Consider the following 24,054-nt stretch of genomic DNA (forward strand, 5'->3'; position numbering starts at 1 on the left):
ATGGATGAAGGAAAAAAGAATGAGAAAAGGCACAGAGAAGCAATATTATCAACAACAGCCACAAAAGACTAAACTAGAACAGAGATGATAGAATGCTTGCAGCAACTTTATGACAGTACATTTGAAAGTTTGGACAAAATGGATAATTTCCTAGAAAATTATACATTGGTGAAATTGACTCATGAAAAATAGAAAAACCGAATAAACTTTTCTAAGAAATTGAGTTACTAAAATCTCCTTTATCCCTTGCCAACTTTTCAGAATGAGAAAAACAAATGGCCAATAGACAGGAAAATATGCTAAATTTCCATCGTAATCAAGAAGGTGCACACTGAAACAGTATCGGGTTAACCGTTCCCATCATCTGCTTAGTAAAGATGAAAAAGTCAATTTTCATTGAGGATTTGGAGAAACCAGCCCTCTCCCATAATGTGGGTAGGGATATAAGTTGGCAAACCCATTTGACAAGCAATTTGGCAATATCTAGAAAATGTAGAGATGCTCTGATTCAGCAGTTCCATTTTTAGATACATGTCTGGCCTGAAGAAATTTCAATTCTTGTACACAAAGAAACAGCAAGGGGGCCAGAGTAGTTGGAGCAGAGAAAGTGAGGGGCAAAGTATGGAGACCCAGGGCAGAGAGGTAGTGGGGAGCCCTGTATTGTGTGGGGCAGGTAGGCTTTCAGCAGGGATTTGCCTTTTACTGGGCGTGAGCTGGGAAACTATCTGAGGGCCCTGGGTAGCAAAGTGACTGATGTAGTAACAGGATCACATCACTCTGGTGGCTGCATTGAGCACAGCCTGTTGAAGCAGACACCAGCAGGGAAACAAGAAAGGCAAAGTTCCCATGACAGAAGCTTTTTAAGGATAGGAGTAAGAGGTGGAAATGAGTGGTCAGATGCTGAATATGCGGGGGTCATGCGTCCGTCCTCTCCCACACAGTGAGTTAGAAATCTTCCAACAGCACACAAGTCAGCTCCCTTTGGTTTGTACTTGTTGGAATCCAGTTTCTTCCCAGGAGAGCGCTACTTCTTTCCTGTTCCTTTTGCGAAAGTGAGGAGGCCACCACCATTACCACTTGTTTAATTTTTACCTTTTAAAGAGTTGATGTTGGGGAAGGATTTCTACAAGTGAGTCAATATGACCATTTTTAGTCACGTAGAGTGTGGAGGTGTCATGGAATGAAGCAAGAAAGCAGATCCCTAGATATACTGTCAAAATCACTAAGATCTTGAGAAAAGACATTGCAGAAACAAACAAGATTAAAAACTTTACATAATAATAAGGGGAATTATGACTCTGCCTCCAGAAGCAGGAACGACTGCACTGTATTCGGTGCCCCTTCCTAAAAGTAGATCTGCTCACCTTCTTCTCTGAGGGAAGATTCCTGCTTTGTCTAAACACCAGGATACTGATTCTGAATGATTCACTGGGTCTTCTGAGTTTGGGAGTTTATGAAGAAAATAAGGGTATTATTTGAAAAGAACCCATCATTTGTTTAAAGGTATGGGATGCTGGGAAAGATTGAGGGCAGGAGGAGAAGGGGACGACAGAGGATGAGATGGTTGGATGGCATCACCGACTCAATGGACATGTGTTTGGGTGAACTCTGGGAGTTGGTGATGGACAGGGAGGCCTGGCGTGCTGCGGTTCATGGGGTCGCAAAGAGTCAGACATGACTGAGCGACTGAACTGAATACTGAATGGGTTGCCAAGCAGTTACTTTGAACAGACTTAAATGACAGATATTACAAGGCAACCCAGCAGCATGATTCCGTCCTTTGGTTTTAAGAGCTTAGGAACACGTGTCACCCCACACTGGTCTGAGCATGCGGCTGGGTGAGCAGAGCACCACATGGATTTTAGTTGTCACCTGCCCCTATAGCAGGAGCAGCAGGCTTGTTTAAGGAACAGCCTACGAAATTGTCCTTGCCTATCCCTCCTCCAGCCACATCTTGGTAAAACCCAGAGCTAAGAGCAACCAAAAATCTCCTTACTTCAGTCGGGCTCCTTTTTAGAAATCCTTGTTAATTTTTTGTTGTCGTCTGCTCACTTGGGCCCCACTCACCCCAGACCTACTGAGCCAGCAGCTCTCTGGGTGGGCCTGTCAATCTGTACTTCAGCAAGGACAAGCAGGAGAAGCACTGTGAGGGGAGGGCTCCTACACAGAGGCCACGTTGATTCACCTAACTCCAGCTGGGCTCACCACTTCTTTTTATTAAGACTGAGGCATTAATTTTCAAGAGTCTCTTTTTGTAGTTTCACAAAATTTGGACTTTAAAGTAGATACTTTTTACAACCCTTTCTCTGTGTAACATTTTAGCTATTTTCCCCTTTACAGTTCAGTTCAGTTCAGTTCAGTCGCTCAGTTGTGTCCGACTCTTTGCGACCCCATGAATCGCAGCACGCCAGGCCTCCCTGTCCATCACCAACTCCCAGAGTTCACCCAGACTCACGTCCATCAAGTCAGTGATGCCATCCAGCCATCTCATCCTCTGTCGTCCCCTTCTCCTCCTGCCCCCAATCCCTCCCAGCATCAGAATCTTTTCCAATGAGTCAACTCTTCGCATGAGGTGGCCAAAGTACTGGAGATTCAGCTTTAGCATCATTTCCCCTTTACAGATCCATTTAAATATAAGAACTTAGGAGCTATAGCTTTCTATTGTATGGCTCTGTAAAATGTCTCTTGCTTCCTTCTCCTCCTCATCCCTTCTATAATTAAAGCCTTCTGGATATTCTAATTTTGAGGTAGCAGTGGGTTTAGGCTTGCCTGGTTTGTCGTGTGTGAAAAGCTCTTACTTACAACGGTGGAATTTGAGGCTTAATAGATGTTTGGTTGATAATTTTGGTTGAGGATTCTGCAAAAATGGTACTGTAGATGTACCCCTTCTGCTCGCTAACTCCACTGGCTCTTAATTATTCACACAGATCTCCTGTAGCTTCATTTTGATCTACTTTATCAGTTACTTTCCTCTTTGACCAAAACAATTTCATTTTTTAGTCATCATAGTTTGAAGCTAGGAGGCCTGAGCTTCAGTCCTGACTCTGCCAGTGAATCTGAGACATTGACCACGGCTTGTTACCCCTCAACTTCTCCAAAAGTAAAGGAAAGAAGACTGGATTCTGTCACAGGTCTAACAGTCTGTGGAATTTGGGAAGTTGTCTCTTGTTCTGTTTAAAGCGCCTTAAAGGAAGAAGAGTAAAGAGGAGCCTCTGCCCTGGGTGTTTCTTCTTCTGATGTCTCTTTTGCTATTTCAGTATGAGTCTAAGGAAGCGGGGTGAAAGACAAGGTTACGGAAATGATTCGGCTCTCTCCCCGAATGGGCTTTTTGCACTGTTTCCAAGCCCTCCCTCACAGTGCTTCTCCTGCTTGTCCTTGCTGAAGTACAGATTGACAGGCCCACCCAGAGTGTTGCTGGCTCAGTAGGTCTGGGGTGAGTGGGGCCCAAGACTGCTTTCCTAACGTGTTGCCGACACCGCTGGTTGGGGACCTCACTTTGAGCACCACAGCCTCCTCAACATCTCTACTTGTGTGATAACAACTAGAGTTTCAGCTGAGCCTCAGGATTCCTCAGGTGTCTGTAGTGGTCTACATGTCTTAGCTTCTCAGTCTCCACCACAGCCCTCTGGGGAAAGGGAATGTAAAATTACTGTTGTGCAGAGGAGAAAGTCCTGGTTGTGACAGGTTAAGGAATATTCCTGATCCCCCTCTTTCAGAGAAGGCAGAGATGAAAGTCAAACCCTGGCTGTCTGACTTGGAGCTAGTGCTCAATTTCACTTCCCGTTCTGTTTTACCACCCTGTGGACACGGCCCACACCCAGGCCTCTGTGCCTTTGCTTCACTGGCCCTGCCTGCAGTGCTTCTCTGCCGTGGGCTCTGCCGTATCATCCTCAGAGGCCATTTCAAAGGCTCCCTCTCCTTGAAGCTTCTCCAGATTTCCTAGTCTGTTACTACTCTAGTCCAGACTATTGATAACACCTCCCTCCTGTGAATATCCATTGTACTTTATCCTTGCTGTACTCTGTTCGGGCTTGTGTCTTAGCTCCTTGTTTTCCCGGCTTCCTTGCACAAGCCTAGGAGCTCCTTAAAGGTGGAGACTAATGCTTGTTCACGTTTGTATTCCCTGCCCCCTCCATTCCCAGCACCCAGCACAGGGCTTCAGATGTACTCACATTCACCACACACGTGTTGGATTGAACTTGAAAGAAGTGGCTTATTCCTTGATGTAGATTGCATCTCTGGGAAATCATCCTGCTGGGTGTTTATCAGGAGTGCTTAGGATAGCTCAGGTGGGAGGGAAAGACAGGAAGTAGATTGAGAAGAGGGAGAAACTGGGCTGCATGCAGTCTCAACAAAGGCCTCAGCTGACTCCATGGGGAGCTCTGGAGCTGAGAGAACCCTGTAGAGTTATGAACAGGGGAGGCAGTGGATGAAGGCTGTCAAGGGTCTGTGACTCTTTTCAGCCAAAGTAATGCCCAGAGGAGGCTGACAGCTGTGTCTGTATTGGCAGCCCTCCCAGCACTGGGGGAATGAATCCTTCTGATCTGAAGGGGAGCCTGGGATGCAGCACAGTGACCCTGGGTGCACCCCCTATTTGACTCTGCCCACCCTTTCAGCCCTGGTGCTTCCCTTCTAGTTCCTGCTGCCTGCTTTTTGTATCTTGTACCCAACTCAAGCATTTGGGGTGTCCTCTGGCGTGGATCTCTTCAAGAAAATTAGAGATACCAAGGGAACATTTCATGCAAAGATGGGCTTGATAAAGGACAGAAATGGTATGGACCTAACAGAAGCAGAAGATATTAAGAAGAGATGGCAAGAATACACAGAAGAACTGTACAAAAAAGACCTTCATGACCCAGATAATTACGATGGTGTGATCACTCACCTAGAGCCAGACATCCTGGAATGTGAAGTCAAGTGGGCCTTAGAAAGCATCACTATGAACAAAGCTAGTGGAGGTAATGGAATTCCAGTTGGTTCCAAATAGGACTGGTTCCAAATAGGAAAGGAGTATGTCAAGGCTGTATATTGTCACCCTGCTTATTTAACTTCTATGCAGAGTACATCATGAGAAATGCAGGGCTGGAAGAAGCACAAGCTGGAATCAAGATTGCCGGGAGAAATATCAATAACCTCAGATATGCAGATGACACCACCCTTATGGCAGAAAGTGAAGAGGAACTAAAAAGCCTCTTAATGAAAGTGAAAGAGGAGAGTGAAAAAGCTGGCTTAAAGCTCAACATTCAGAAAACTAAGATCATGGCATCTGGTCCCATCACTTCATGAAAAATAGATGGGGAAACAGTAGAAACAGTGTCAGACTTTATTTTTTGGGGGCTCCAAAATCACTGCAGATGGTGACTGCAGCCATGAAATTAAAAGATGCTTACTCCTTGAAAGGAAAGTTATGACCAGCCTAGCTGCTGCTGCTGCTGCTAAGTCACTTCAGTCATGTCCGACTCTGTGTGACCCCATAGATGGCAGCCCACCAGGCTCCCCTGTCCCTGGGATTCTCCAGGCAAGAACACTGGAGTGGCCTAGACAGCATATTAAAAAGCAGAGACATTACTTTGCCAACAAAGGTCTGTCTAGTCAAGGCTATGGTTTTTCCAGTGGTCATGTATGGATGTGAGAGTTGGACTGTGAAGAAAGCTGAGTGCCAAAGAATTGATGCTTTTAAACTGTAGTGTTGGAGAAGATTCTTGAGAGTCCCTTGGACTGCAAGGAGATCCAACCAGTCCATTCTAAAGGAGATCAGCCCTGGGTGTTCATTGGAAGGACTGATTCTAAAGCTGAAACTCCAATACTTTGGCCACATCATGCGAAGAGTTGACTCATTGGAAAAGACCCTGATGCTGGGAGGGATTGGGGGCAGGAGGAGAAGGGGACGACAGAGGATGAGATGGCTGGATGGCATCACCAACTCGATGGACATGAGTTTGAGTGAACTCCGGGAGTTGGTGATGGACAGAGAGGCCTGGCATGCTGCAGTTCATGGAGTCGCAAAGAGTGGGACATGACTGAGCAACTGAACTGAACTGGCGTGGCAGATCATACCAGCTTACTGCCCCACCTCTGTGTCTCTCCTTACTTTCTAACTGTGTTTACATTCAGGACAGTATCCCTTCTAGCTAGGGATGGCTGTGTGGCACCGTCTTGGCCAATGAGACTGAAAGGGAAATATACTAGAAATTCCTAGGAAATTGTTCTTCTCTCATATTCTTGCTGCCCTACCTCTTCCTCTTAATTTATCTCTTCATTTTCCTTCCTGTTTAGAATGCAAATATGAGGCTGGCAGTGGGCCAGCCATCTGGAGCCCATGTGGCAGCAAGGGGACGAAAGCATTACTCTAGAGATGCAGAGTAGAGAGCTGGACGCAGAAGCTGGGGTATTTGTGCGAGTGAGACAAGTCCATAATTAGTCAAGCCACCCCTGTGGCTGGGTTTCTGTTGTGTGCAGGTGGAGAGATTCAGCTGGAATTGATCACCCCTGTTATTATGGCTAGTGTCTGTGCTGACCACTCAGTACATTGTTCTCACATATCTGGTTATTTAGAAGTACATGTGCTGGAGCTGTGAGACACAGGTTGTGGGTCTTGGACTTAGGGAGCTGATGAGAAGTCTTGGAAAATAGGGAAGGGATCCTAAAGTGTGAGTGTGGAGGAGGTTAGGCAGTAAGAAACAAGCAAAGGCAGAGGAAAGATTAAGCCAAATCCTTATTGTTCAGTAATGATCACTTCCTGCCAACATTGTTGCCAACACATCCAGGTCTTTCATGGGCCCTACAGGACTAGGAGGGTGGCCTAGGAGAATTTAGGCCTCAAAGAGGGGCAAAACTGAGGGTGAATCTTGAATTCCTCTCTGGTAAGCTGTGTAGATCATGGCATCTGGTCCCATCACTTCATGGGAAATAGATGTGGAAACAGTGTCAGACTTTATTTTTTTGGGCTCCAAAATCACTGCGGATGGTGACCGCAGCCATGAAATTAAAAGACGCTTACTCCTTGGAAGAAAAGTTATGACCAACCTAGATAGCATATTGAAAAGCAGAGACATTACTTTGCCAACAAAGGTCTGTCTAGTCAAGGCTATGGTTTTTCCAGTGGTCATGTATGGATGTGAGAGTTGGACTGTGAAGAAAGCTGAGTGCTGAAGGATTGATGCTTTTGAACTGGGGTGTTGGAGAAGACTCTTGAGAGTCCCTTGGACTGCAAGGAGATCCAACCAGTCCATTCTAAAGGAGATCGGTCCTGGGTGTTCTTTGGAAGGAATGATGCTAAAGCTGAAAGTCCAGTACTTTGGCCACCTGATGCAACGAGTTGACTCATTGGAAAAGATTCTGATGCTGGGAGGGATTGGGGGCAGGAGGAAAAGGGGACGACAGAGGATGAGATGGCTGGATGGCATCACCGACTCCATAGACGTGAGTTTGAGTGAACTCCGGGAGTTGGTGATGGACAGGGAGGCCTGGCGTGCTGCAATTCATGGGGTTGCAAAGAGTCGGGCATGACTGAGCGACTGAACTGAAGCTGTGTGACCTTGGGTGAGTTGCTTAGCCTTTCTGAATTTTTGTTTGGAAAAAGATTTAATGTGATTTACATAGAGCTAGGTCAAGAGAAACGTTTCAGATAAATCATTGAGGAAATTGAGGAAAACAAGTGGACAGCAGTGAGTCAGGCCACAGAGGGAGTGCTCCATATTTTGGTATACTTTCTGGAGGCCTTCCAGTGTCTTGCCCTCAGCTCAGAAGCAAATGAAAAGAGTAAAACATGGTTAGTTTTGAATTGTCAGGACTCACAAAATCAGCAGAGTAGTTCCCCAGGAAATGCCGTTCTTGGTACTGAATTCGAGAAAAGTGTCTCTCGTGGGTCTTCTTTGAGACGAAATGAACATGGTGAAGTCTGTACAGACAAGATTGTCTTGAAAAATGTGGTTAAATAAGTTTGGAAAGCCCCTATCTATCAGATCTTCTTCTTGGAGTGTTCCACATTAATGTATTAAAGACCTCGTGAATTTCACAGCAAACAGACTAGCTTCCAGAGCTTCTGGAGCACAGAAGAGAATCTTTGACTTCTTTTTCCTTTTTCTCCTAATTTTCTGTCACAGCTGTTCACTGGTGTATCACGGAGCACGTGATGGCAGCTACTAGGGCAGTGTAATCAATATCCTTAACAAGACCCATGGAGTAGATACAGCACAGCACTGCAAAGAGCCGCTTTAAAATGGAATACTCCTCAATGTAGGTCAGGTGCTGAAACACAGTTCAGGAAAAGGTGGTCTGGGTGGGGGAAATGTGGTGTGGAGGCTGCATCTGCCTCACACAAAGCATCCATTAAGAGTGCAGGATTAATCTCCCCTTTCTGGACCTAGAACATAATCCCTTGCTAAGGGATTAGGGCCATTCTTCACATATGAGTTATCCCTTTCTTTGGATTGAGTTGAAATTTTCCCTTTTGTGGGTTTCCTAAAAGCAAAAGGCAGGCATCTTAATAGGAAAGAAGTATATTACTTGTACCTAAATACATATTTCTCCCAATAGGAAGGTCACATGAGTAAGGGAGAGAAAGGCCTGGTATAGCGAGGTCATTCTGAGGCCCCTTGCAGAAACCCCAGCCCACTTCTAGAGTGCAGTCAGAAAGCAACGGCAGAAGGGTATTGGTAGCCCAGGCCAGTTTCTTTGAGTGGGTCAATTCACACCTGATAACCAGAGCCATTACTGGGCTTGAAACATCCCAGGGAAGTTTGCTGAGAAGAGGATAGACAGGGTGGATGTGTCATCCTGAGTTTGCATGTGTGAAGCATTTGACGTGGGCCTTGAGGATACCTCCAGTTCTTCCCTCCCAGCACTCAGGATCCATACGCAAAATTGTCCAAGACCCAACTTATCCATGAAGCTTTGGGCAACAGTTCCGCCTCCAGGCAGTCTCTTCATTCTGCCTCATTGCCTGTATCAGTGTTTCTCAAACACGATGTCTGGGGAATCTTCCTAAAGTGCAAATTCTGGTTCAGTAGGTATGGGGTAGGACTTGATATTGGGCCGTTCTGATAAGCTCCCAGGTGATGTGGATGTTGCTGGTCCACCCACCTCATATCAGAGTAAAAGGTCCTACATCAAACCAGTCAGCGCTGCTGTTGAGTGTCTTCTAATAGTTCACCCTGAGAGTAGGTCTTACATTTCCCCTCTATCTGTCATAAATTTTAGCTCAGGACTGCATCCATGGACACTGCTTCCTACATGTTTGGTGGGCACCATGGGAGCTCTCAGAAAAATCGCAAAAATCTGCCTGATTCTTCATGGACTTAAGCTAGGATCATGGGTCATGAACAAAAACATCTTTGCCCCTCTATCAGCCCAGGCTGCCTCAGTTTTGATCCCTGTGTTGAAATCCCCTCTTCTTACCTGGTCTTTTTGCCCTTTTATCTTAACTTCTATAGAAGGATGGAAACTAACAACCTTTGATTTTAAGTGCTTAATTTCCTCCTTGCAGGTTTTGAATTATCTGCATGACTCATCTCTCCCCCTACTTTTCGAAAGTCTGCATCTCCCTGTCCCCTGCTAACCTCTAAGCCCACTCACTCCTGGGATGTGTCACAGTTCTGTGTCAGTTTGCCTGAGAGACTCCCCACCTTGCTTTTGTCATATCCACCTTCTCTCTGGGGTAGAGAGACTGTAGATGCCTCCCCCATCCACACCTTGTTTACCCCTTCTTGGTTGTCTCCACACACTCCCTCTGCTGTTGCTCTTAGATGACTGTGCTTTCTGTAGAGGATTCACACAACCTCCAGGGTAAAGAGTGTGATTCCCAGGTCATGAAGGCTGTACACATGGGCTGGGACCAAGAGGCAGTTCAGAAACTGGGGGGTTGTGATCACTTCATTCATTGCTCTTCACCTCTGCCCAGGTCACTGTGTCATAACCAACAATGTGGATGAGTGGGGACTCACCTAGAACAGGGGCAGGGGAATGGCTGGACTGCTCTTTCGCACCAGGAGAAGTGTCCCATGGTGCATCCTACACAAACTCTAACGGAGTATCTTGACCCAGGTTCTGATTCCATCCAAACTGCTCAGTCTGGTGGGTGGGGCTTGGCAGTAAAACTGCAGACAACACCTAAATCTGCTTCCAAAAGCCAGGTGATGTGTCTTTCAGAGCCACACCACAGATCAGGAGTATAAAGAAGGCTGAGGCCATCCAGGGCCAGCAGAACCTCCTCTGCAGCTCAGCAGGATTTCAGGGCCAATACATGTGAAGTAGAATTCACAGGGGTACTGTCAAGCTGGATTCAGGAATCAGTGCTCCAGAGATTTAAATGGTGCCCATGTTTCTCTTTCATCCACAACCAAAGCAGCCTGATATGAGATATAAGACTAGCACTTGAGGGCATACGATTTTAGGTGGTGATGTTGCGAGGAGGGTTTAAAGGAGGCTATAATCTGATTGTTAATCTGACACAGTTTCCTTTGCTAGAAGCAACCATTTTGAGGGGAAACTTGCTTTCTGCGGTATAAAGTTTAGTTCCTTATCTCATCAAGGTGTGACTTTCAACACTTGTTTATAGTGGGGTTGTTTGTCTTTTGCTTGCAAATGTGTAAGAATGCTATATATTGTAGATATCAATACTTTATTGGTCTTCTTTGTTACAAGTGTATTTTCTCCAATTATTTTTATATTGGGTTGCTGTGGTCTGTTCCAGTGGTCCCCAACCTTTTTGGCACCAGGAATCGGTTTCATGGAAAACAGTTTTCCCACAGAACAGGGTGGGGGATGGTTTCTGTTTCGCCAGTTGTTTACCTTGTTCTGCGCAGCCCGGTTCCCAACAGGGTACTGACCGTGAGGTTAGGGACCCTTGGTCTCCTCTGTCCTACAAAAAGTGGAAAAGTGTGTATGTTTACCTTTTCTTTTATGGCATCTACATTCTTATTCCATATCATTACTATAAGGAAACACTGTTGATTAGTATGTGTTCCAGAAGTTTCTTTCTCTTGAATTTTCTAGGTATATGAATGTCCAGAGTTTTATCTGGACATTTATCTGGTGTTTGTTAAACCCGCTAAGGTAATATTGAATTATAATGAGGGTAGCAGACATTGATAGATGGTGCCTGACTTATTTGGCTAGTTTGGGGTGATACATTTTGAGGACTTTTGGTAACAGATGTCAGCACAGATAGTTTCATAATTTCCCCTATTTTGGAGATAATTGCTGAGCTTTTATCAAATAATTTTTTAGTATCTATTAATGCAGTTATTTGGTTTTTGTTCTTTAGTTTGTTAATCTAATGCATTAAGAGAAAAGAACTCCTAATCTGGATTCCTTTTCATGTTTAGCTATCATCACTTGACCACCGTAAATTATTATTTTGATGTACTGCTAGATTTTATTCCCCAATGTTTTGACCTTTACTTATAAATTTATAAGTGAGATTAACATATAGTTGCACTTTCTCTCTTTAAAAATAGACTGACCTCACAAAATTAAATAGGAATTTTTCTGTAGTTTTCTATGAGCTACAACAATTTAAATATCACAGAAATTATCTCTTCTTTAAAAAGGTTAGATAGTATTTAACTATTAGTATATCTGGTTCTGATATTTTTAAAAAGCAGATATTAATTTACCTTTCTAATTTTCTGTGTTAACCAGCCGATTTGTATTTTCCACTTCTTCTTGAGTGAATTTTGATAATTAAAAAATTTCTAGTCATCCTCCCCTTTTTCACAGTTTTCCAATGAGTTGCCATAGTGTTGTATGTAGAATTCATCTCTAACTATTTATCCTTCCCATCTTTGTGTGTCTGTTTTTTTATCTAATGAGTGGACAGCTCATGGAAGACCAAATCCAAGTGGCTAAAAAATATAAAATATGTTCAAACAAGCAAATTACATTCAAAGTGAAAAATCACTCTATGTCCATCGTACTGACCACATTAAGAAGAGTGGAAATGCCTGGTATAATGAGTTGGTGAAAGACAGGAAAAATGAGGGGTTTCTTCATATGCTGTCTGTGGAAAAGTAAATTATTATTATTGTTTTATAAAATAATCTGCTTGGGGCTGGTGCACTGGGATGACCCAGAGGGATGGTACGGGGAGGGAGGAGGGAAGGGGGTTCAGGATGGGGAACACGTGTACACCCGTGGCAGATTCATGTTGATGTATGACAAAACCAATACAATATTGTAAAGTTATTAACCTCCAATTAAAATAAATAAATTTATATTTTAAAAAATAAAAATAAAAAAAATAAAATTTAAAACATATATCCTGTGCCCCACCAATCCCATACCTGGGAGCCAATGCCATAGAATTAGAAGTACCAGTGACTGGCATGTAAGGATATGTAAGTAAAAAAGAAGAATCTTGAAAAGTGATTAATGCTAAATACTAGAAACGTTCAGGCTTCCCTGATGGCTCAGATGGTAAAGAATCCACCTGCAATGCGGGAGACCTGGGTTCAGTCCCTGGGTTGGAAAGATCCCCTGGAGGAGGGCATGGCAACCCACTCCAGTACTCTTGCCTGGAGAACCCCCATGGACAGAGGAGCCTGGCAGGCTACAGTCCATGCTGTCGCAAAGAGTTGGACATGACTGAGTGACTAAGCATATACACAGCACAGAAAAGTTCAATAAATTATGGCTCAGCCATACTCTAGAATATTATTATGCCGTTAAACACAAAGAATTAGAGCCAAACCAGCTGATTAGGAATAATTTCCACAAAGTATTGTTGGGTTCGAAAGTAAGATGCAAAGAACAGTGTATTGTGTATTGTAAACAATGGCAAAAAAGGAAAACAAAACCCCAGACAACTGTGTATGGATATGGTGCATTAGGACAGAGAACAAGGGCCATTTGTGAGACTTGGGGGATATCAGATAGGAGAGGGCAGAGAGGAGATGAAAAGACTGGTAGGAAAAAAAGGAGAGAAACAAAAAACTGTGCTAAAAAGATACCTTCAGACATGCATGTATAATATCATTCTATAAAAGTAAAATTATATGCCTAAAGTGTGTTTTGGAGGGTAGCCAAAGTCATCAAGTGCCACATCTAGAGATGAGTCCCTGAGCTCAGTTGTCCAAGCCCATGCTCTCCCAGTGATCTTAGTTTCTTTTGGACTTTCACTTCAGCCCAGCTGATCATCTGTAACCTGTGAACCAAATGTTACATTTAAGCAGAACCAGCATAACTCAAACACAATAATGGGAGAAGTAAAGAGGGATGAGAACTATAGGCAGAAACAATACTTGTTTTGTACCTGGTTCTTAAGCCCTTCATCCTCCACTACTATCTTAGGTTCCCCTTTTCTGTGGCCACCACCTCCATGGACGGAGTCCTTTGAGGTGGCCTAGTCTGTCATCCCTCAGTCACCTGAGACATTCATAGATCTGTCTGTAGGACTGGGGTTGTTTCTGTTAGTTCCTACTTTGGGGTATAAGGCAATGCACAAGCATTCCCCTATGTTTCATATATTATACATACCCTGCCAGAATATGTATATACACATGTATATGTATCTATATGTTTTTCTTTTTTCTGTTGTTCACCATTTCTCTGATTGTGTAAGGAAATGGCAGTGGGGTCAGGTGGCACTCTCAGTGTCCAACTAAGAACTTTTTTGGGTCACTTGGGCTCTAAAACCTTGAAACTACTGGAGCTTAGAGGTGTGAAGACCGGAAACAGTATTTATGAGTGGATCATGAGGTAAAAACATGAGATGTGTCACAACCTCCTGTCTCTCCACCCATCTTCACCTTGTGGTTCCTGGCTCTGCTTCAGAGGCTAGATCATCTCAAGCTTCAAGATGCTGTCTCAGCTGGTAAATGAGTTAAATTTTTGCATAATTTAAAAATAATTTATTGACTTTTCCGGCACGGTAAGAAAAAAGTGAAGAAGCGAAGTGAAGTTGCTCGGTCATGTCTGACTCTTTGCGACCCTGTGGACTGTAGCCTACCAGGCTCCTCAATCCACGGAATTCTCCAAGCAAGAATACTGGAGTGGGTCGCCATTTCCTTCTCCAGGAGATCTTCCCAACCCAGGGATCGAACCTGGGTCTTCCGCATTACAGGCAGATGCTTTACCATCTGAGCCACCAGGGAAGCCCAAGAAAAAAGCATTACACCAATATATGTTTAGGATTCTTATAAGACTTCTGAAATTGCTATGGTTATGGAAATAACTACACAGATGTTCTGTCTTTTTTTTCTCTTTTAACTTCTCATGAGTCACAAGAGACAAAATGTAGATTTTGACCAGTACCCAGTACGGATATGGGCTTGCCCGGTGGTTGAGACGGTAAAGTGTCTGCCTGCAATGCAGGAGACCTAGGTTCGATCACTGGGTCAGGAAGATCCTCTGGAGAAGGAATTGGCAACCCACTCCAGTACTTGCAGGAGCATGGTAGGTTACAGTCCATGGGGTCTCAAAGAGTTGGATACGACTGAGTGACTTCACTTTCTTTCTTTCAGTATGGATATAGTTGATGTAAGAATTAAATGCCATTCAAAAATATGGTTGAGGTAATACGAGGCAGGTGAAAAAAATATGACTTGAAAGAATCTAATTTGGGCTTCAACTTTGACCTTAGTTTGGAAGAGCAAAAAGCTAGTTGCCTGCATCAGTTATTTTTGGGATTTTGGAACTTTTGCGTGATCAATGGTCATGTGATTGTGCAGATACACATCATATAAATATGTGAAACACAAGCATAAGTTTATTATAAGTAACTGAATTCAGTTCCAAAGATATATAAGCATTTAGAAGTAACTTAAGAGTGAAAAGTGACCTTATTTGCTTTTATATGTTGAAATTCAGTCAACCAATTGAAATATAAACATTGAATATTCCAAGAGGGCTGCAAAAACTGATGGTAATAAACTGTCGATTTTATGTACAAAAGTAAGATATTTCTATTGGTTAAATAAATAGGCAAACTTGTTTTTGTTCAGTCACTAACATGTCCGGTTCTTTGTGACCCCATGGACTGTAGCACACAAGGCTCCTCTGTCCTCCATTATCTCCTGGGATTTGCTCAAATTCATGTCCATTGAGTCAGTGACACTATCTAACCATCTCATCCTCTACCATTCCCTTCTGTTTTTTCTTTCAGTCTTTCCCAGCATCAGGGTCTTTTCCAATCAGTCAGCTCTTCACATCAGGTGGCCAAAGTATCGGAGCTTCAGTTTCAGCATCAGTCCTTCCAATGAATGTTAAGGACTGATTTCCTTTAAGATTGAGTGGTTTGATCTCCCTGCAGTCCAAGAGACTCTCAAGAGTCTTCTCCAGCACCACAATTCAAAAGCATCAATTCTTTGGCATTCAGCCTTCTTTATGGTCCAGCTTTCACATCCGTAAATGACTGCTGGAAAAACCATAGCTTTGACTAGACAGACCTTTATGGGCAAAGTGATGTCTCTGCTTTTAATACGCTGTCTAGGTTTATCATAACTTTTCTTCCAAGGAGCAAGTGTCTTTTAATTTTGTGGCTGCAGTCACTATCTGCAGTGATTTGGGAGTACAAGAAAATAAAGTCTCTCAGTGTTTCCATTGTTTCTCCATCTGTTTGCCATGAAGTGATGGGACAGGATGCCATGACTTTGTTTTGTGAATGTTGAGTTTTAAGCTAGCTTTTTCACCCTCCTCTTTCATCTTCATCAAGAGGCTTTTTAGTTCCCCTTCACTTTCTGCCATAAGGGTGGTGTCATCTGCATATCTGAGGTTATTGATATTTTTCCCGGCAATCTTGATTCCAGTCTGTACTTCATCCAGCCTGGCATTTTGTATGATGTACTCTGCATATAACTTAAACAAGCAGGGTGACAACATACAGCTTTGGTATACTCCTTTCCCAATTTGGAACCAGTCTGTTGTTCCTTGTTGGTTCTAACTGTTGCTTCATGATCTACATATAGGTTTCTCAGGAGGCAATAAGATGGTCTGGTATTCCCATGTCTTTAAGAGTTTTCCACAGTTTGTTGTGATCCATACAGTCAAAGGCTTTAGTGTAGCCAATGAAACAGAAGTATATGTTTTTCTGGAATTCTCTTGCTTTTTCTATGATCCAACAGATGTTGGCAGTTTGATCTCTAGTTCCTCTGCCTTTTCTAAATCCAGCTTGAACATCTGGAAGTTCTCAGTTCACATACTATTGAAGCCTGGCTTTGAGAATTTTGAGCATTACTTTGCTAGCATGTGAAATGAGTGCAATTGTGTGGCATAGTTAATTGTGTTGACTATGAGGGCTACTCCATTTCTTTTAAAGGATTCTTCCCATAGTAGTGGATATAATATTGTCACCTGAATTAAATTCTCCCATTCCCATCCATTTTGGGCTTCCCAGGTGGCTTGGTGGGTAAAGAATCCACCTGCAGTGCAGGAGAGCAGGAGATGTGGTTTCGATCCCTGGGTTGGGAAGGTTCCCTGGAGGAAGGCATGGCAACCCACTCCAGTCATCTTGCGTGGAGAATTCCATGGACAGAGGATCCTGGAGGGCTACAGTCCATGGGGTCATAGGAGTTGGACATTTCTGAAGCAACTGAGCACAGCACACGTTCCCATCCATTTTAGTTCACTGATTCCTAAGATGTTGATGTTCATTCTTGCCATCTCCTGCTTGACCGTGTCCAATTTACCTTGACTCATGGACCTAACGTTCCAGGTTCCTATGCAATATTGTTCTCTACAGCGTTAGACTTTACTTTCACCCCCAGACACTCCCACAACTGAGTGTCACTTCTGCTTTGGCCCAGCCACTTCATTCTTCCGGAGCTATTCGTAATTGCCCTCCGCTCTTCCTCAGCATATTGGACACCTTCCGACCTGGGGGGCTCATATTCCTGTCTTATCTTTTTGCCTTCTCATACTTTTCAAGGGGGTCTTGAGGCAAGAATATGGAATGGGTTGCCATTTTCTGCTCCAGCGGATCACGTTTAGTCAGAACTCTTCACAATAACCCCTTTGTCTTGGATGGCGCTGCACAGCATGGCCTATAGCTTCACTGAGTTATGCAAATCCCTTTATCATGACAAGGCTGTGATTCATTATGGGGAAACAGACAAATAGACTGGCATTAAAAACAAGAACTTCTTAAGAATTTGTTCTATTTGTGTACTATAGCAAGTATATTGTGTCAATTTTAGGCTGAGAAATGTTTATAAGAATATTAAAGGGTATGAATAGCATTAAAAGGTAGAATAGAATAAAAGAATAAAGATTTTGGAGAGTCAGTTATAATTTTGATATTTATAGTTGCTTGACCTGCTAGAATTATTTGTAAAATTAAACAAAATGACCTTTAAGAACTGTAATCGAGTCTTAGTTAATTCAATTTTAGCCAGGAATCTTTGGATAAAGTTTTCTATTTGAGAGTTCTTCTCATCCTATGAAGATGAATTAAAAGCAAAATGTGCAGATTTTCACCTTAAAATTTTCCAAAAGGATGTCAGAAGAATATATGAAAATTTTCATGATAAATTTTCTTTGATCCTGACATAAAAAAGAATATGAGGTATTTTTTTAAAAAAGAAAATGTTGGGGAGAGAAGGGAAACATTTTGCTTCATTAATCAAACTTTGAAATAATCTACTTCACAAGAATGTTTTACTAGGAGGGAGATTCAAGAGGGAGGGGACGGATATATACCGATGGCTGATTCATGTTAATATATGGCAGAAACCAGCACAACATTGTAAAGCAATTATCCTCCAATTGAAAAATAAGGAAATTTAAAAAGGAATGTTTTGCAAAGGCAGAATCTTTGTTTTCAAAAGACAGTTGAAAACAGAGGCTAAAATTGAAACAAAAAGCTTGTCAAAAGTATTTTTAGAGGTTCCCAAACATTTTCAGAAGTTGAAGAGTCTTGAAATTTGTCCAGGCTATGAATTCTAGACGCAAAGATCCTTCTAGAAAATACGGATTACTGATGATCCTAAATGTGCTGGTTTTGTGTACAATGTACCTGCTATTTGGATATGCAGAGACAACCAGGTATCTTTTTTTGAAACATTTTGTAACCACACAATTCTAGTATGCCTCTTATTTTGTTTGTCAAGAGATTTCTGGGTCTCATGCAGATAACAACTTAGTGAATCTGAAGGAAAGAAAAAACATGTATGGAATGGAAAATCACTAGAATGTTCTGTAATTGTCACTGATAATGGAAAACACATGGTGAACCTGTGAGTGATTTAGGGATCACAAGCATGCAGTGTTTTGTTCACACCTTCAGCTGTGTTTTCAGAAAGTACCTATGACACTGCATAATATAGCAGATTGCTGGTCATAAGCACAAAGGTAGACGGCCACTTGTGTTATTCAGTGTTTAGCCCAAGATAAAATGTGTGACATATACGGGATAGTGAAACTGCTTTGATACACATTTCTCCAAAATGCTTAGACAAATGGAATAGCATCCTTGATGTGTTAGAAAGGCTGCTTGACCAAAAGAAAGTGAACTAATACACCTTACAGTTAACAGTGCTATCACAGGAAAACTTGGTAACAATCAATAGTTGCTTGTGGAAAAATAACTGATATACTGGACCCGTTGAAGAAGTCATCTTGAAAGTACAAGTATTTCTAACTAGGTACAGCTGTAGAGATCCTGCTGTCCTTTCTCTCCATAAGTGTGCCTATGATGACAGCTGAGGTGCAGGTGGAATCTGAGATAGTTTTTTAAAAAATGTTTAGTGACATTTGGATTACTTATGGCACCTTATTAGATTCAAGACTTAAGAACAACCCTTTCTCAAGTGCTTGTATGAAACAAGCATGGGAAAATATTAGATATTTAAAATGAAAGTGAAGAAAATAATTGTCATCTCTTGTCTTCACTTGGGTTTCCCACAAGGCAGAGCCTAGGATCAAGATTTATGTGCCAGAACTTCATCAGTGTGTGTGATTGCAGGCAGCAGAGGTGAGGGATGGGGTAGTAGGCAGGGAAATAGTAAGTGCATTGTGGCCACTACCACAGGAGCTGGATGCTATGAGATGCTTCTCAAGATTGTCCATCTCGAGGGGTGGAGGCAGACACATTTCTCTGTCAGCTTCTGTTTTCCATTGGACATCAAGTTGCCTGCACTCCCAGCCTTCATGTACACGGTGCTGAGTGTCAGTGGAGGAGTCCTGGGGTAGGTGAGGAGAGGCATTGTACCAGCCCAGACCAGGCACCATCAGGCTACACCTGTTCAAAGCTGACTGGAGCCCCAGCAGAAAAGGCTGAGAGGAGTGGAAGTGACTCCCAAGAGGCGTCCAAATAGTCAGCTTTTAAGAACACTCTTCAGAAGGCATCCTCTTGAAGCTGTGCACTAATAGTGAGATTGCATTAGCAACCAGTGATGGTATCTTTAATTCCAGGAGTTAAAGAGGAGACAAACTGTTACTTTAGTTGATTACCATTAGAGATAAGGAAAGGAAAGCTTAGAAAGTCCACAGCAACATCACTGTGAGCACTTTCCCACACTGGCATGGTAAGCCCAAGACCTTGGTCCTCAGCCACCTTCAGCAATGACCACAGGAGCTGCTGAATGTTGTCAGCGCAGAGACGTGATTATCTCTGCACCACGATGTCAGACTTTAAAGATGAGAACACTCACTTGTAATGATACAGTTGAAATTATAATTATAATTTAAAGTAAGGTTTCAGATTGTATGTAAATCCCAGCAGTTTTTTCCTCTGAAAGTGACCATCCATTTGGCCTTAGCTGTGGCCAGGTATTTTAGCTAACATTGGACCATTCAGCGTTCACCCAAAATGTGTAATTAATTAGCCTCTAATTTACTATATAGTTCTGATAATCTAAATATGTTTTGGTTACTGTTTTGGACAGTGTTTTGTTAGTTGTTTGGGTTACTATTAATAAAAAAACCAGCACACAGTCAAGTTTGAGCTTAGGTTTTCCACTTGTCAGAGCCTTAGAGCATATGGAGTAAGGGATTCTGCTTATGGCTTAATCTTACTTTCCCATTCTTATTTTCCTTTTGCACTTATTTTCACATATATTGACATCAAAATTTTAAAATTTGTTTTTATGAAAGTTATAATAGGGCATAGTTAAAAAAAATTAGATGCTGGCCACAGAGGACAGAAAATAAAAGCAATTACAAATAGCATCTTCTGCTCCACTTCTCCCCACCTTTGCCCCACTCCTCCCAGGCAACCATTTTCATCTCTGTTGGTCAGTTCTCCTGCTGCTTACCTACAGTTGTTAAGTAATATGCTTCAGTTGCTGCCTTACAGTCTAACACCTTTCGGCCTTACTTACTGATTTCCTGTTCTTGTAGGGGAGGACTAGCTCGCTCACACTTCCTTCCCCTTTCTACATCTTCTCAATATGGTAATTGTCTGGTTTCTGGTTAAATCCGCTAGTTAGTGTTCATGCCATGAAAACTGCATAAATAGTATTCACTGTGGAGCAATGTATTGTGTTCCTGCAGTTGATTGGCTTCCTCCCATCTACTTTGTTTTATATCCGCCTTACCGGTTTTCCAAAATTCTTCAGTTTGATCTGTCAGTTATTGCCCAATAGTAATTTTTCAGAATGTCCAGACCCCACATTTTCTATGTTTTGTCTTCAGGACCAGTCTGGACTGTCTCTGAGGGTGAGTTCCCTTTGTCGCTCTCCTATGCTAAACTGTTTTTAGGATCCTGAGACCCCCTCTTTCTTGCTTAGTCCTCATTTTGCTGAAGCATATCTTTTGTCTCTTCCTGAGAACAGGTAAATTGGAGGTAAATTTCAAAGTCCTTACATTCCTAAAAGTACCTGTATACTACCTTCATACTTGATCAAAACTCTGCCTCTGTATAGATTTCCAGATTGAATGTAGTGGTTTCTCAGAATGGTGCAACTGCTGCCCCGCTGTCTTTTATCAGTCAGTGTTGTGTCTTTGCTTGGTCCATTTCTGTTCTTTTCTGTTACCCATTTTCCCTCCTTATAGCTCCCAGTATACTTACTTATTTCTTCTTATAGCTCTCAATAAACTTATTTATAGTTCATAAGGATGTGCTATGGAGAGTATCTCTACATAAGAGAACTGTTACGAGGATTAAATGAGTTAATTTATAAAACCCTTCGACCAGGTCCTGGGAAAATAATAAAAATTGTTATTATGATCTATTTCCTATTAGTTTTTCTATTCAACTTTATCTTTCAACTTTGACTTCCCTGGTGGCTCAGACGGTATAGCATCTGCCTACAATGCGGGAGACCTGGGTTCAATCCCTGGGTCAGGAAGATCTGCTGGAGAAGGAAATGGCAACCCACTCCAGTATTCTTGCCTGGAGAATTCCATGGACAGAGGAGCCTGGTAGGCTATAGTCCATATGGTCACAAGGAGTCGGACACGAATGAAGGACTTCACTTTCTACACTTTATCTTTCATACCTTCCGTTAACTTTTCTTTAAAATTTATATTTTTAATTTCCTCTTCTCTGAATGTTCTTGCTCTCTTTCCCTTTTCTCCTTGCTTCCAGAAGCCATACTTTTTATCTCTCTGAGAATTCAGAATGTATATTACATGTGTGGTGGGGTTTTTTGTTTGTTTAGTTTTCGTTTTTTTCATTTTTTTCCATGTCCCCATGTTTCCCTTGCCTCTGAATTCCTTTTCTCCTGGGTTTTCATTCCAGATGCTGTCTCCCGAGTAGGCTATTGTCCTCAATGTCTTGCAGTCCTTGGTATTCCATTTATAGTTACAAGTGAGACCAAAGCTGGTGGGGAGCATTGAGTGGGCAGAGCTTGTCCACAGGTGGTGTTATCATAGGTGTTTAGATAGTGAGCTCATCCTTCTGTTGAGGGATCCCTGAACTGTGGCACAACCTGTGGGTATCTATCTCTGGGATCATTTGTTTCTGCAGAGGAGAATCTTCTCATCTCCTGCTCTTCCTGGCTGGAGAGTTTTTGAAAGTTGGTGTTTTTGAAGTGGGGCTAGCAGTGTCGGTATTTGGCATGAGATGGTGTGCTCTAATCTCTTTGGTTTGAGTCCAGCACTCACCCCTGCCCTCCACTGTGTGCCTCTGAGTGTGGAGATCCTTGAGTTTATTTACTCTGGAGACACATGAGGGTCTCCTGTGGGGATGAGTAGGATAATCACCTGGTCTGTGCAGGGTGAAGAAGGGTGTGGGGACTCCTTTTGCAGATTTTTAACTTACTGCCCTGTTTTCAGCCTTGAGATTCAGTTCTAGCTTTCACAGTACTTGTACCCCTGAGTCTCAAGAATGGCTGAAGTTCTAAAGGGCTCAACTAGCTGCTTCTCATTGTTCTTAGTAAATTCTCCAATAGGCCTTCCCACCATTCTACAGGTCCAATTGATTCTAAATAAATGTGAGTTCATACTAGAACCAAGACCAAGAGGCCACATTGGGCATCAGCCTAAACCCCTCCACCTTATGCTGTGAAATAAACTCTTTGCCTATGGTTAGGGTACTGTGATGATGTATAAGGCCTTCAGGAGATATAAGGGTAGACAGAGTTAGCAGAGGCATGAGTAAGGGAAACAGTCCAGTTACAGAATATTTAGTCCACTAAAGACAAATCCTGTCCCCCTCCATAATGTAGCTGGAAGCTGGCTGGTTTGCTCTGAGCATGGTGCCATATTGGAGTTTAGGTTGATTTTTTCCTGAAGGAAAATTGGCACACAGTCATGGTAGGAACCAAGGTAGCCTCAACAAGTAGAAGTCCATGTTTTTAAGTACCATTGTTTACTTTGTTCATGAGCCCCATGATAAATATGTTACAGGAGGGCAACCAGCACACCATATTATCAGAACCTCTTTTCCATTTGTTGAGCATTTATATGAGATATGAATGTTTTTAGGTGTTCCCATTGTCCGAATTCCTGACTCTAAAATAATAAATGAGTGTTGTTGTTCCAAGCCTTTGTGTTTTGGGGTAATTTATTTTACAGCCCTAGATAACCAACACAACGCAACAACTTGTCCTTCAGAAATATTTGCCAACCCCTATTCTAGATGAATATCTGCATGGTAATTACCAGCACTGTAATGGTTTGCTTCAGCAGTGGAACCAAATTTAAAAGAATGTATACAATTAAAGGCACTATCTGATTTAGTTGTAATATTTTACTGTTCTTCTCTAAGACCCATCAGTTTTTTATGTCGGCCAACTGGAGAATTATAAGGAGGTACTATTATAGGAATCAGTATGCCTGCATCTTTGTTCTCTGTGATGGGACACTGATTTCTGCTCTTTTCTTCATAGGATAGTGTTCTGGTCTTGATTGGGAGAACAGGAGGCCTGCAATTACTCCCACTTGGACCTTCCTCTCATAGTAACCATTCTCTACTGTCTGAAAGCCAGTGTGGGAATCCCACCTTTTGTGTATATCTCTTCCTACACAGCACTTGAGGCCTGGGGAAAAAAAATCACAAGGTAGGCTCAGGGCCCTATCCAGTCCACAGTGATACAAAATTCATCAAAACTCCATCATCTGATTCTCATGAGCACTACTCTGAGGCTGACCTCAGTGATTCCTTGGGTCTTTTGGAATTACTGTACTCTACTATTGGCATCTACTAAAAAGTATATTTCTTTTCCCGGTAGTGGTAGAGTTAGTCGCTCAGTTGTGTCTGACTTGTTTGTGACCCTGTGAACTGTAGCCCACCAGGCTCTTCTGTCCATGGGATTCTTCAGGCAAGAATACTGGAATGGATTGCCATTCCCTTCTCCAGACGACCTTCCCAACCCAGAGATCAAATCCAGGTCTCCTGCATTTCAGGTAGATTCTTTACCATTTGAGCTACAAGGAAGACCTTGTTAGACTGTTTCTTTTCTTTTCCTAGTGCCTGTTATTCCAGAAAATTGTCTGAGGGTCCACTTGAGAAAGGTGAGGGTGAAGGTTTTCACAAGTGGCAATTTTTTAAAGCTTTTTCTCAATGAAGTGTAGTTTTCTCAACGAAGTCTAGTTTTCTTATCAATCAAGTGCCCGTTTATGTAAAATTACTCGCTTCTGAGAATTTGGACAGAGGATACATTCTCAGCTAAAGTAATCAGGGCAGATCTGACTTTTGTCAGACTTGAAATTTTCTTGAGTAAGAGTTTTCTGGGT

General features: G+C 42.5%; 1 long non-coding RNA gene and 1 other non-coding gene across 2 annotated transcripts in view; one reads left to right on the plus strand and one right to left on the minus strand.

Moving 5' to 3' along the window:
• LOC139178651 (uncharacterized) overlaps nt 1-24,054 on the plus strand; it is a 191,665-nt gene that overhangs the window by 106,742 nt on the left and 60,869 nt on the right. The window lies entirely within an intron of this gene.
• Nucleotides 14,022-14,093, minus strand: TRNAY-GUA (transfer RNA tyrosine (anticodon GUA)). The gene has a single exon. It is a non-coding gene; the product is annotated as a tRNA-Tyr (tRNA).

The sequence above is a fragment of the Bos indicus genome, chromosome 22 (assembly GCF_029378745.1).
Source record: "Bos indicus isolate NIAB-ARS_2022 breed Sahiwal x Tharparkar chromosome 22, NIAB-ARS_B.indTharparkar_mat_pri_1.0, whole genome shotgun sequence".
Classification (NCBI taxonomy): Eukaryota; Metazoa; Chordata; class Mammalia; order Artiodactyla; family Bovidae; genus Bos; species Bos indicus.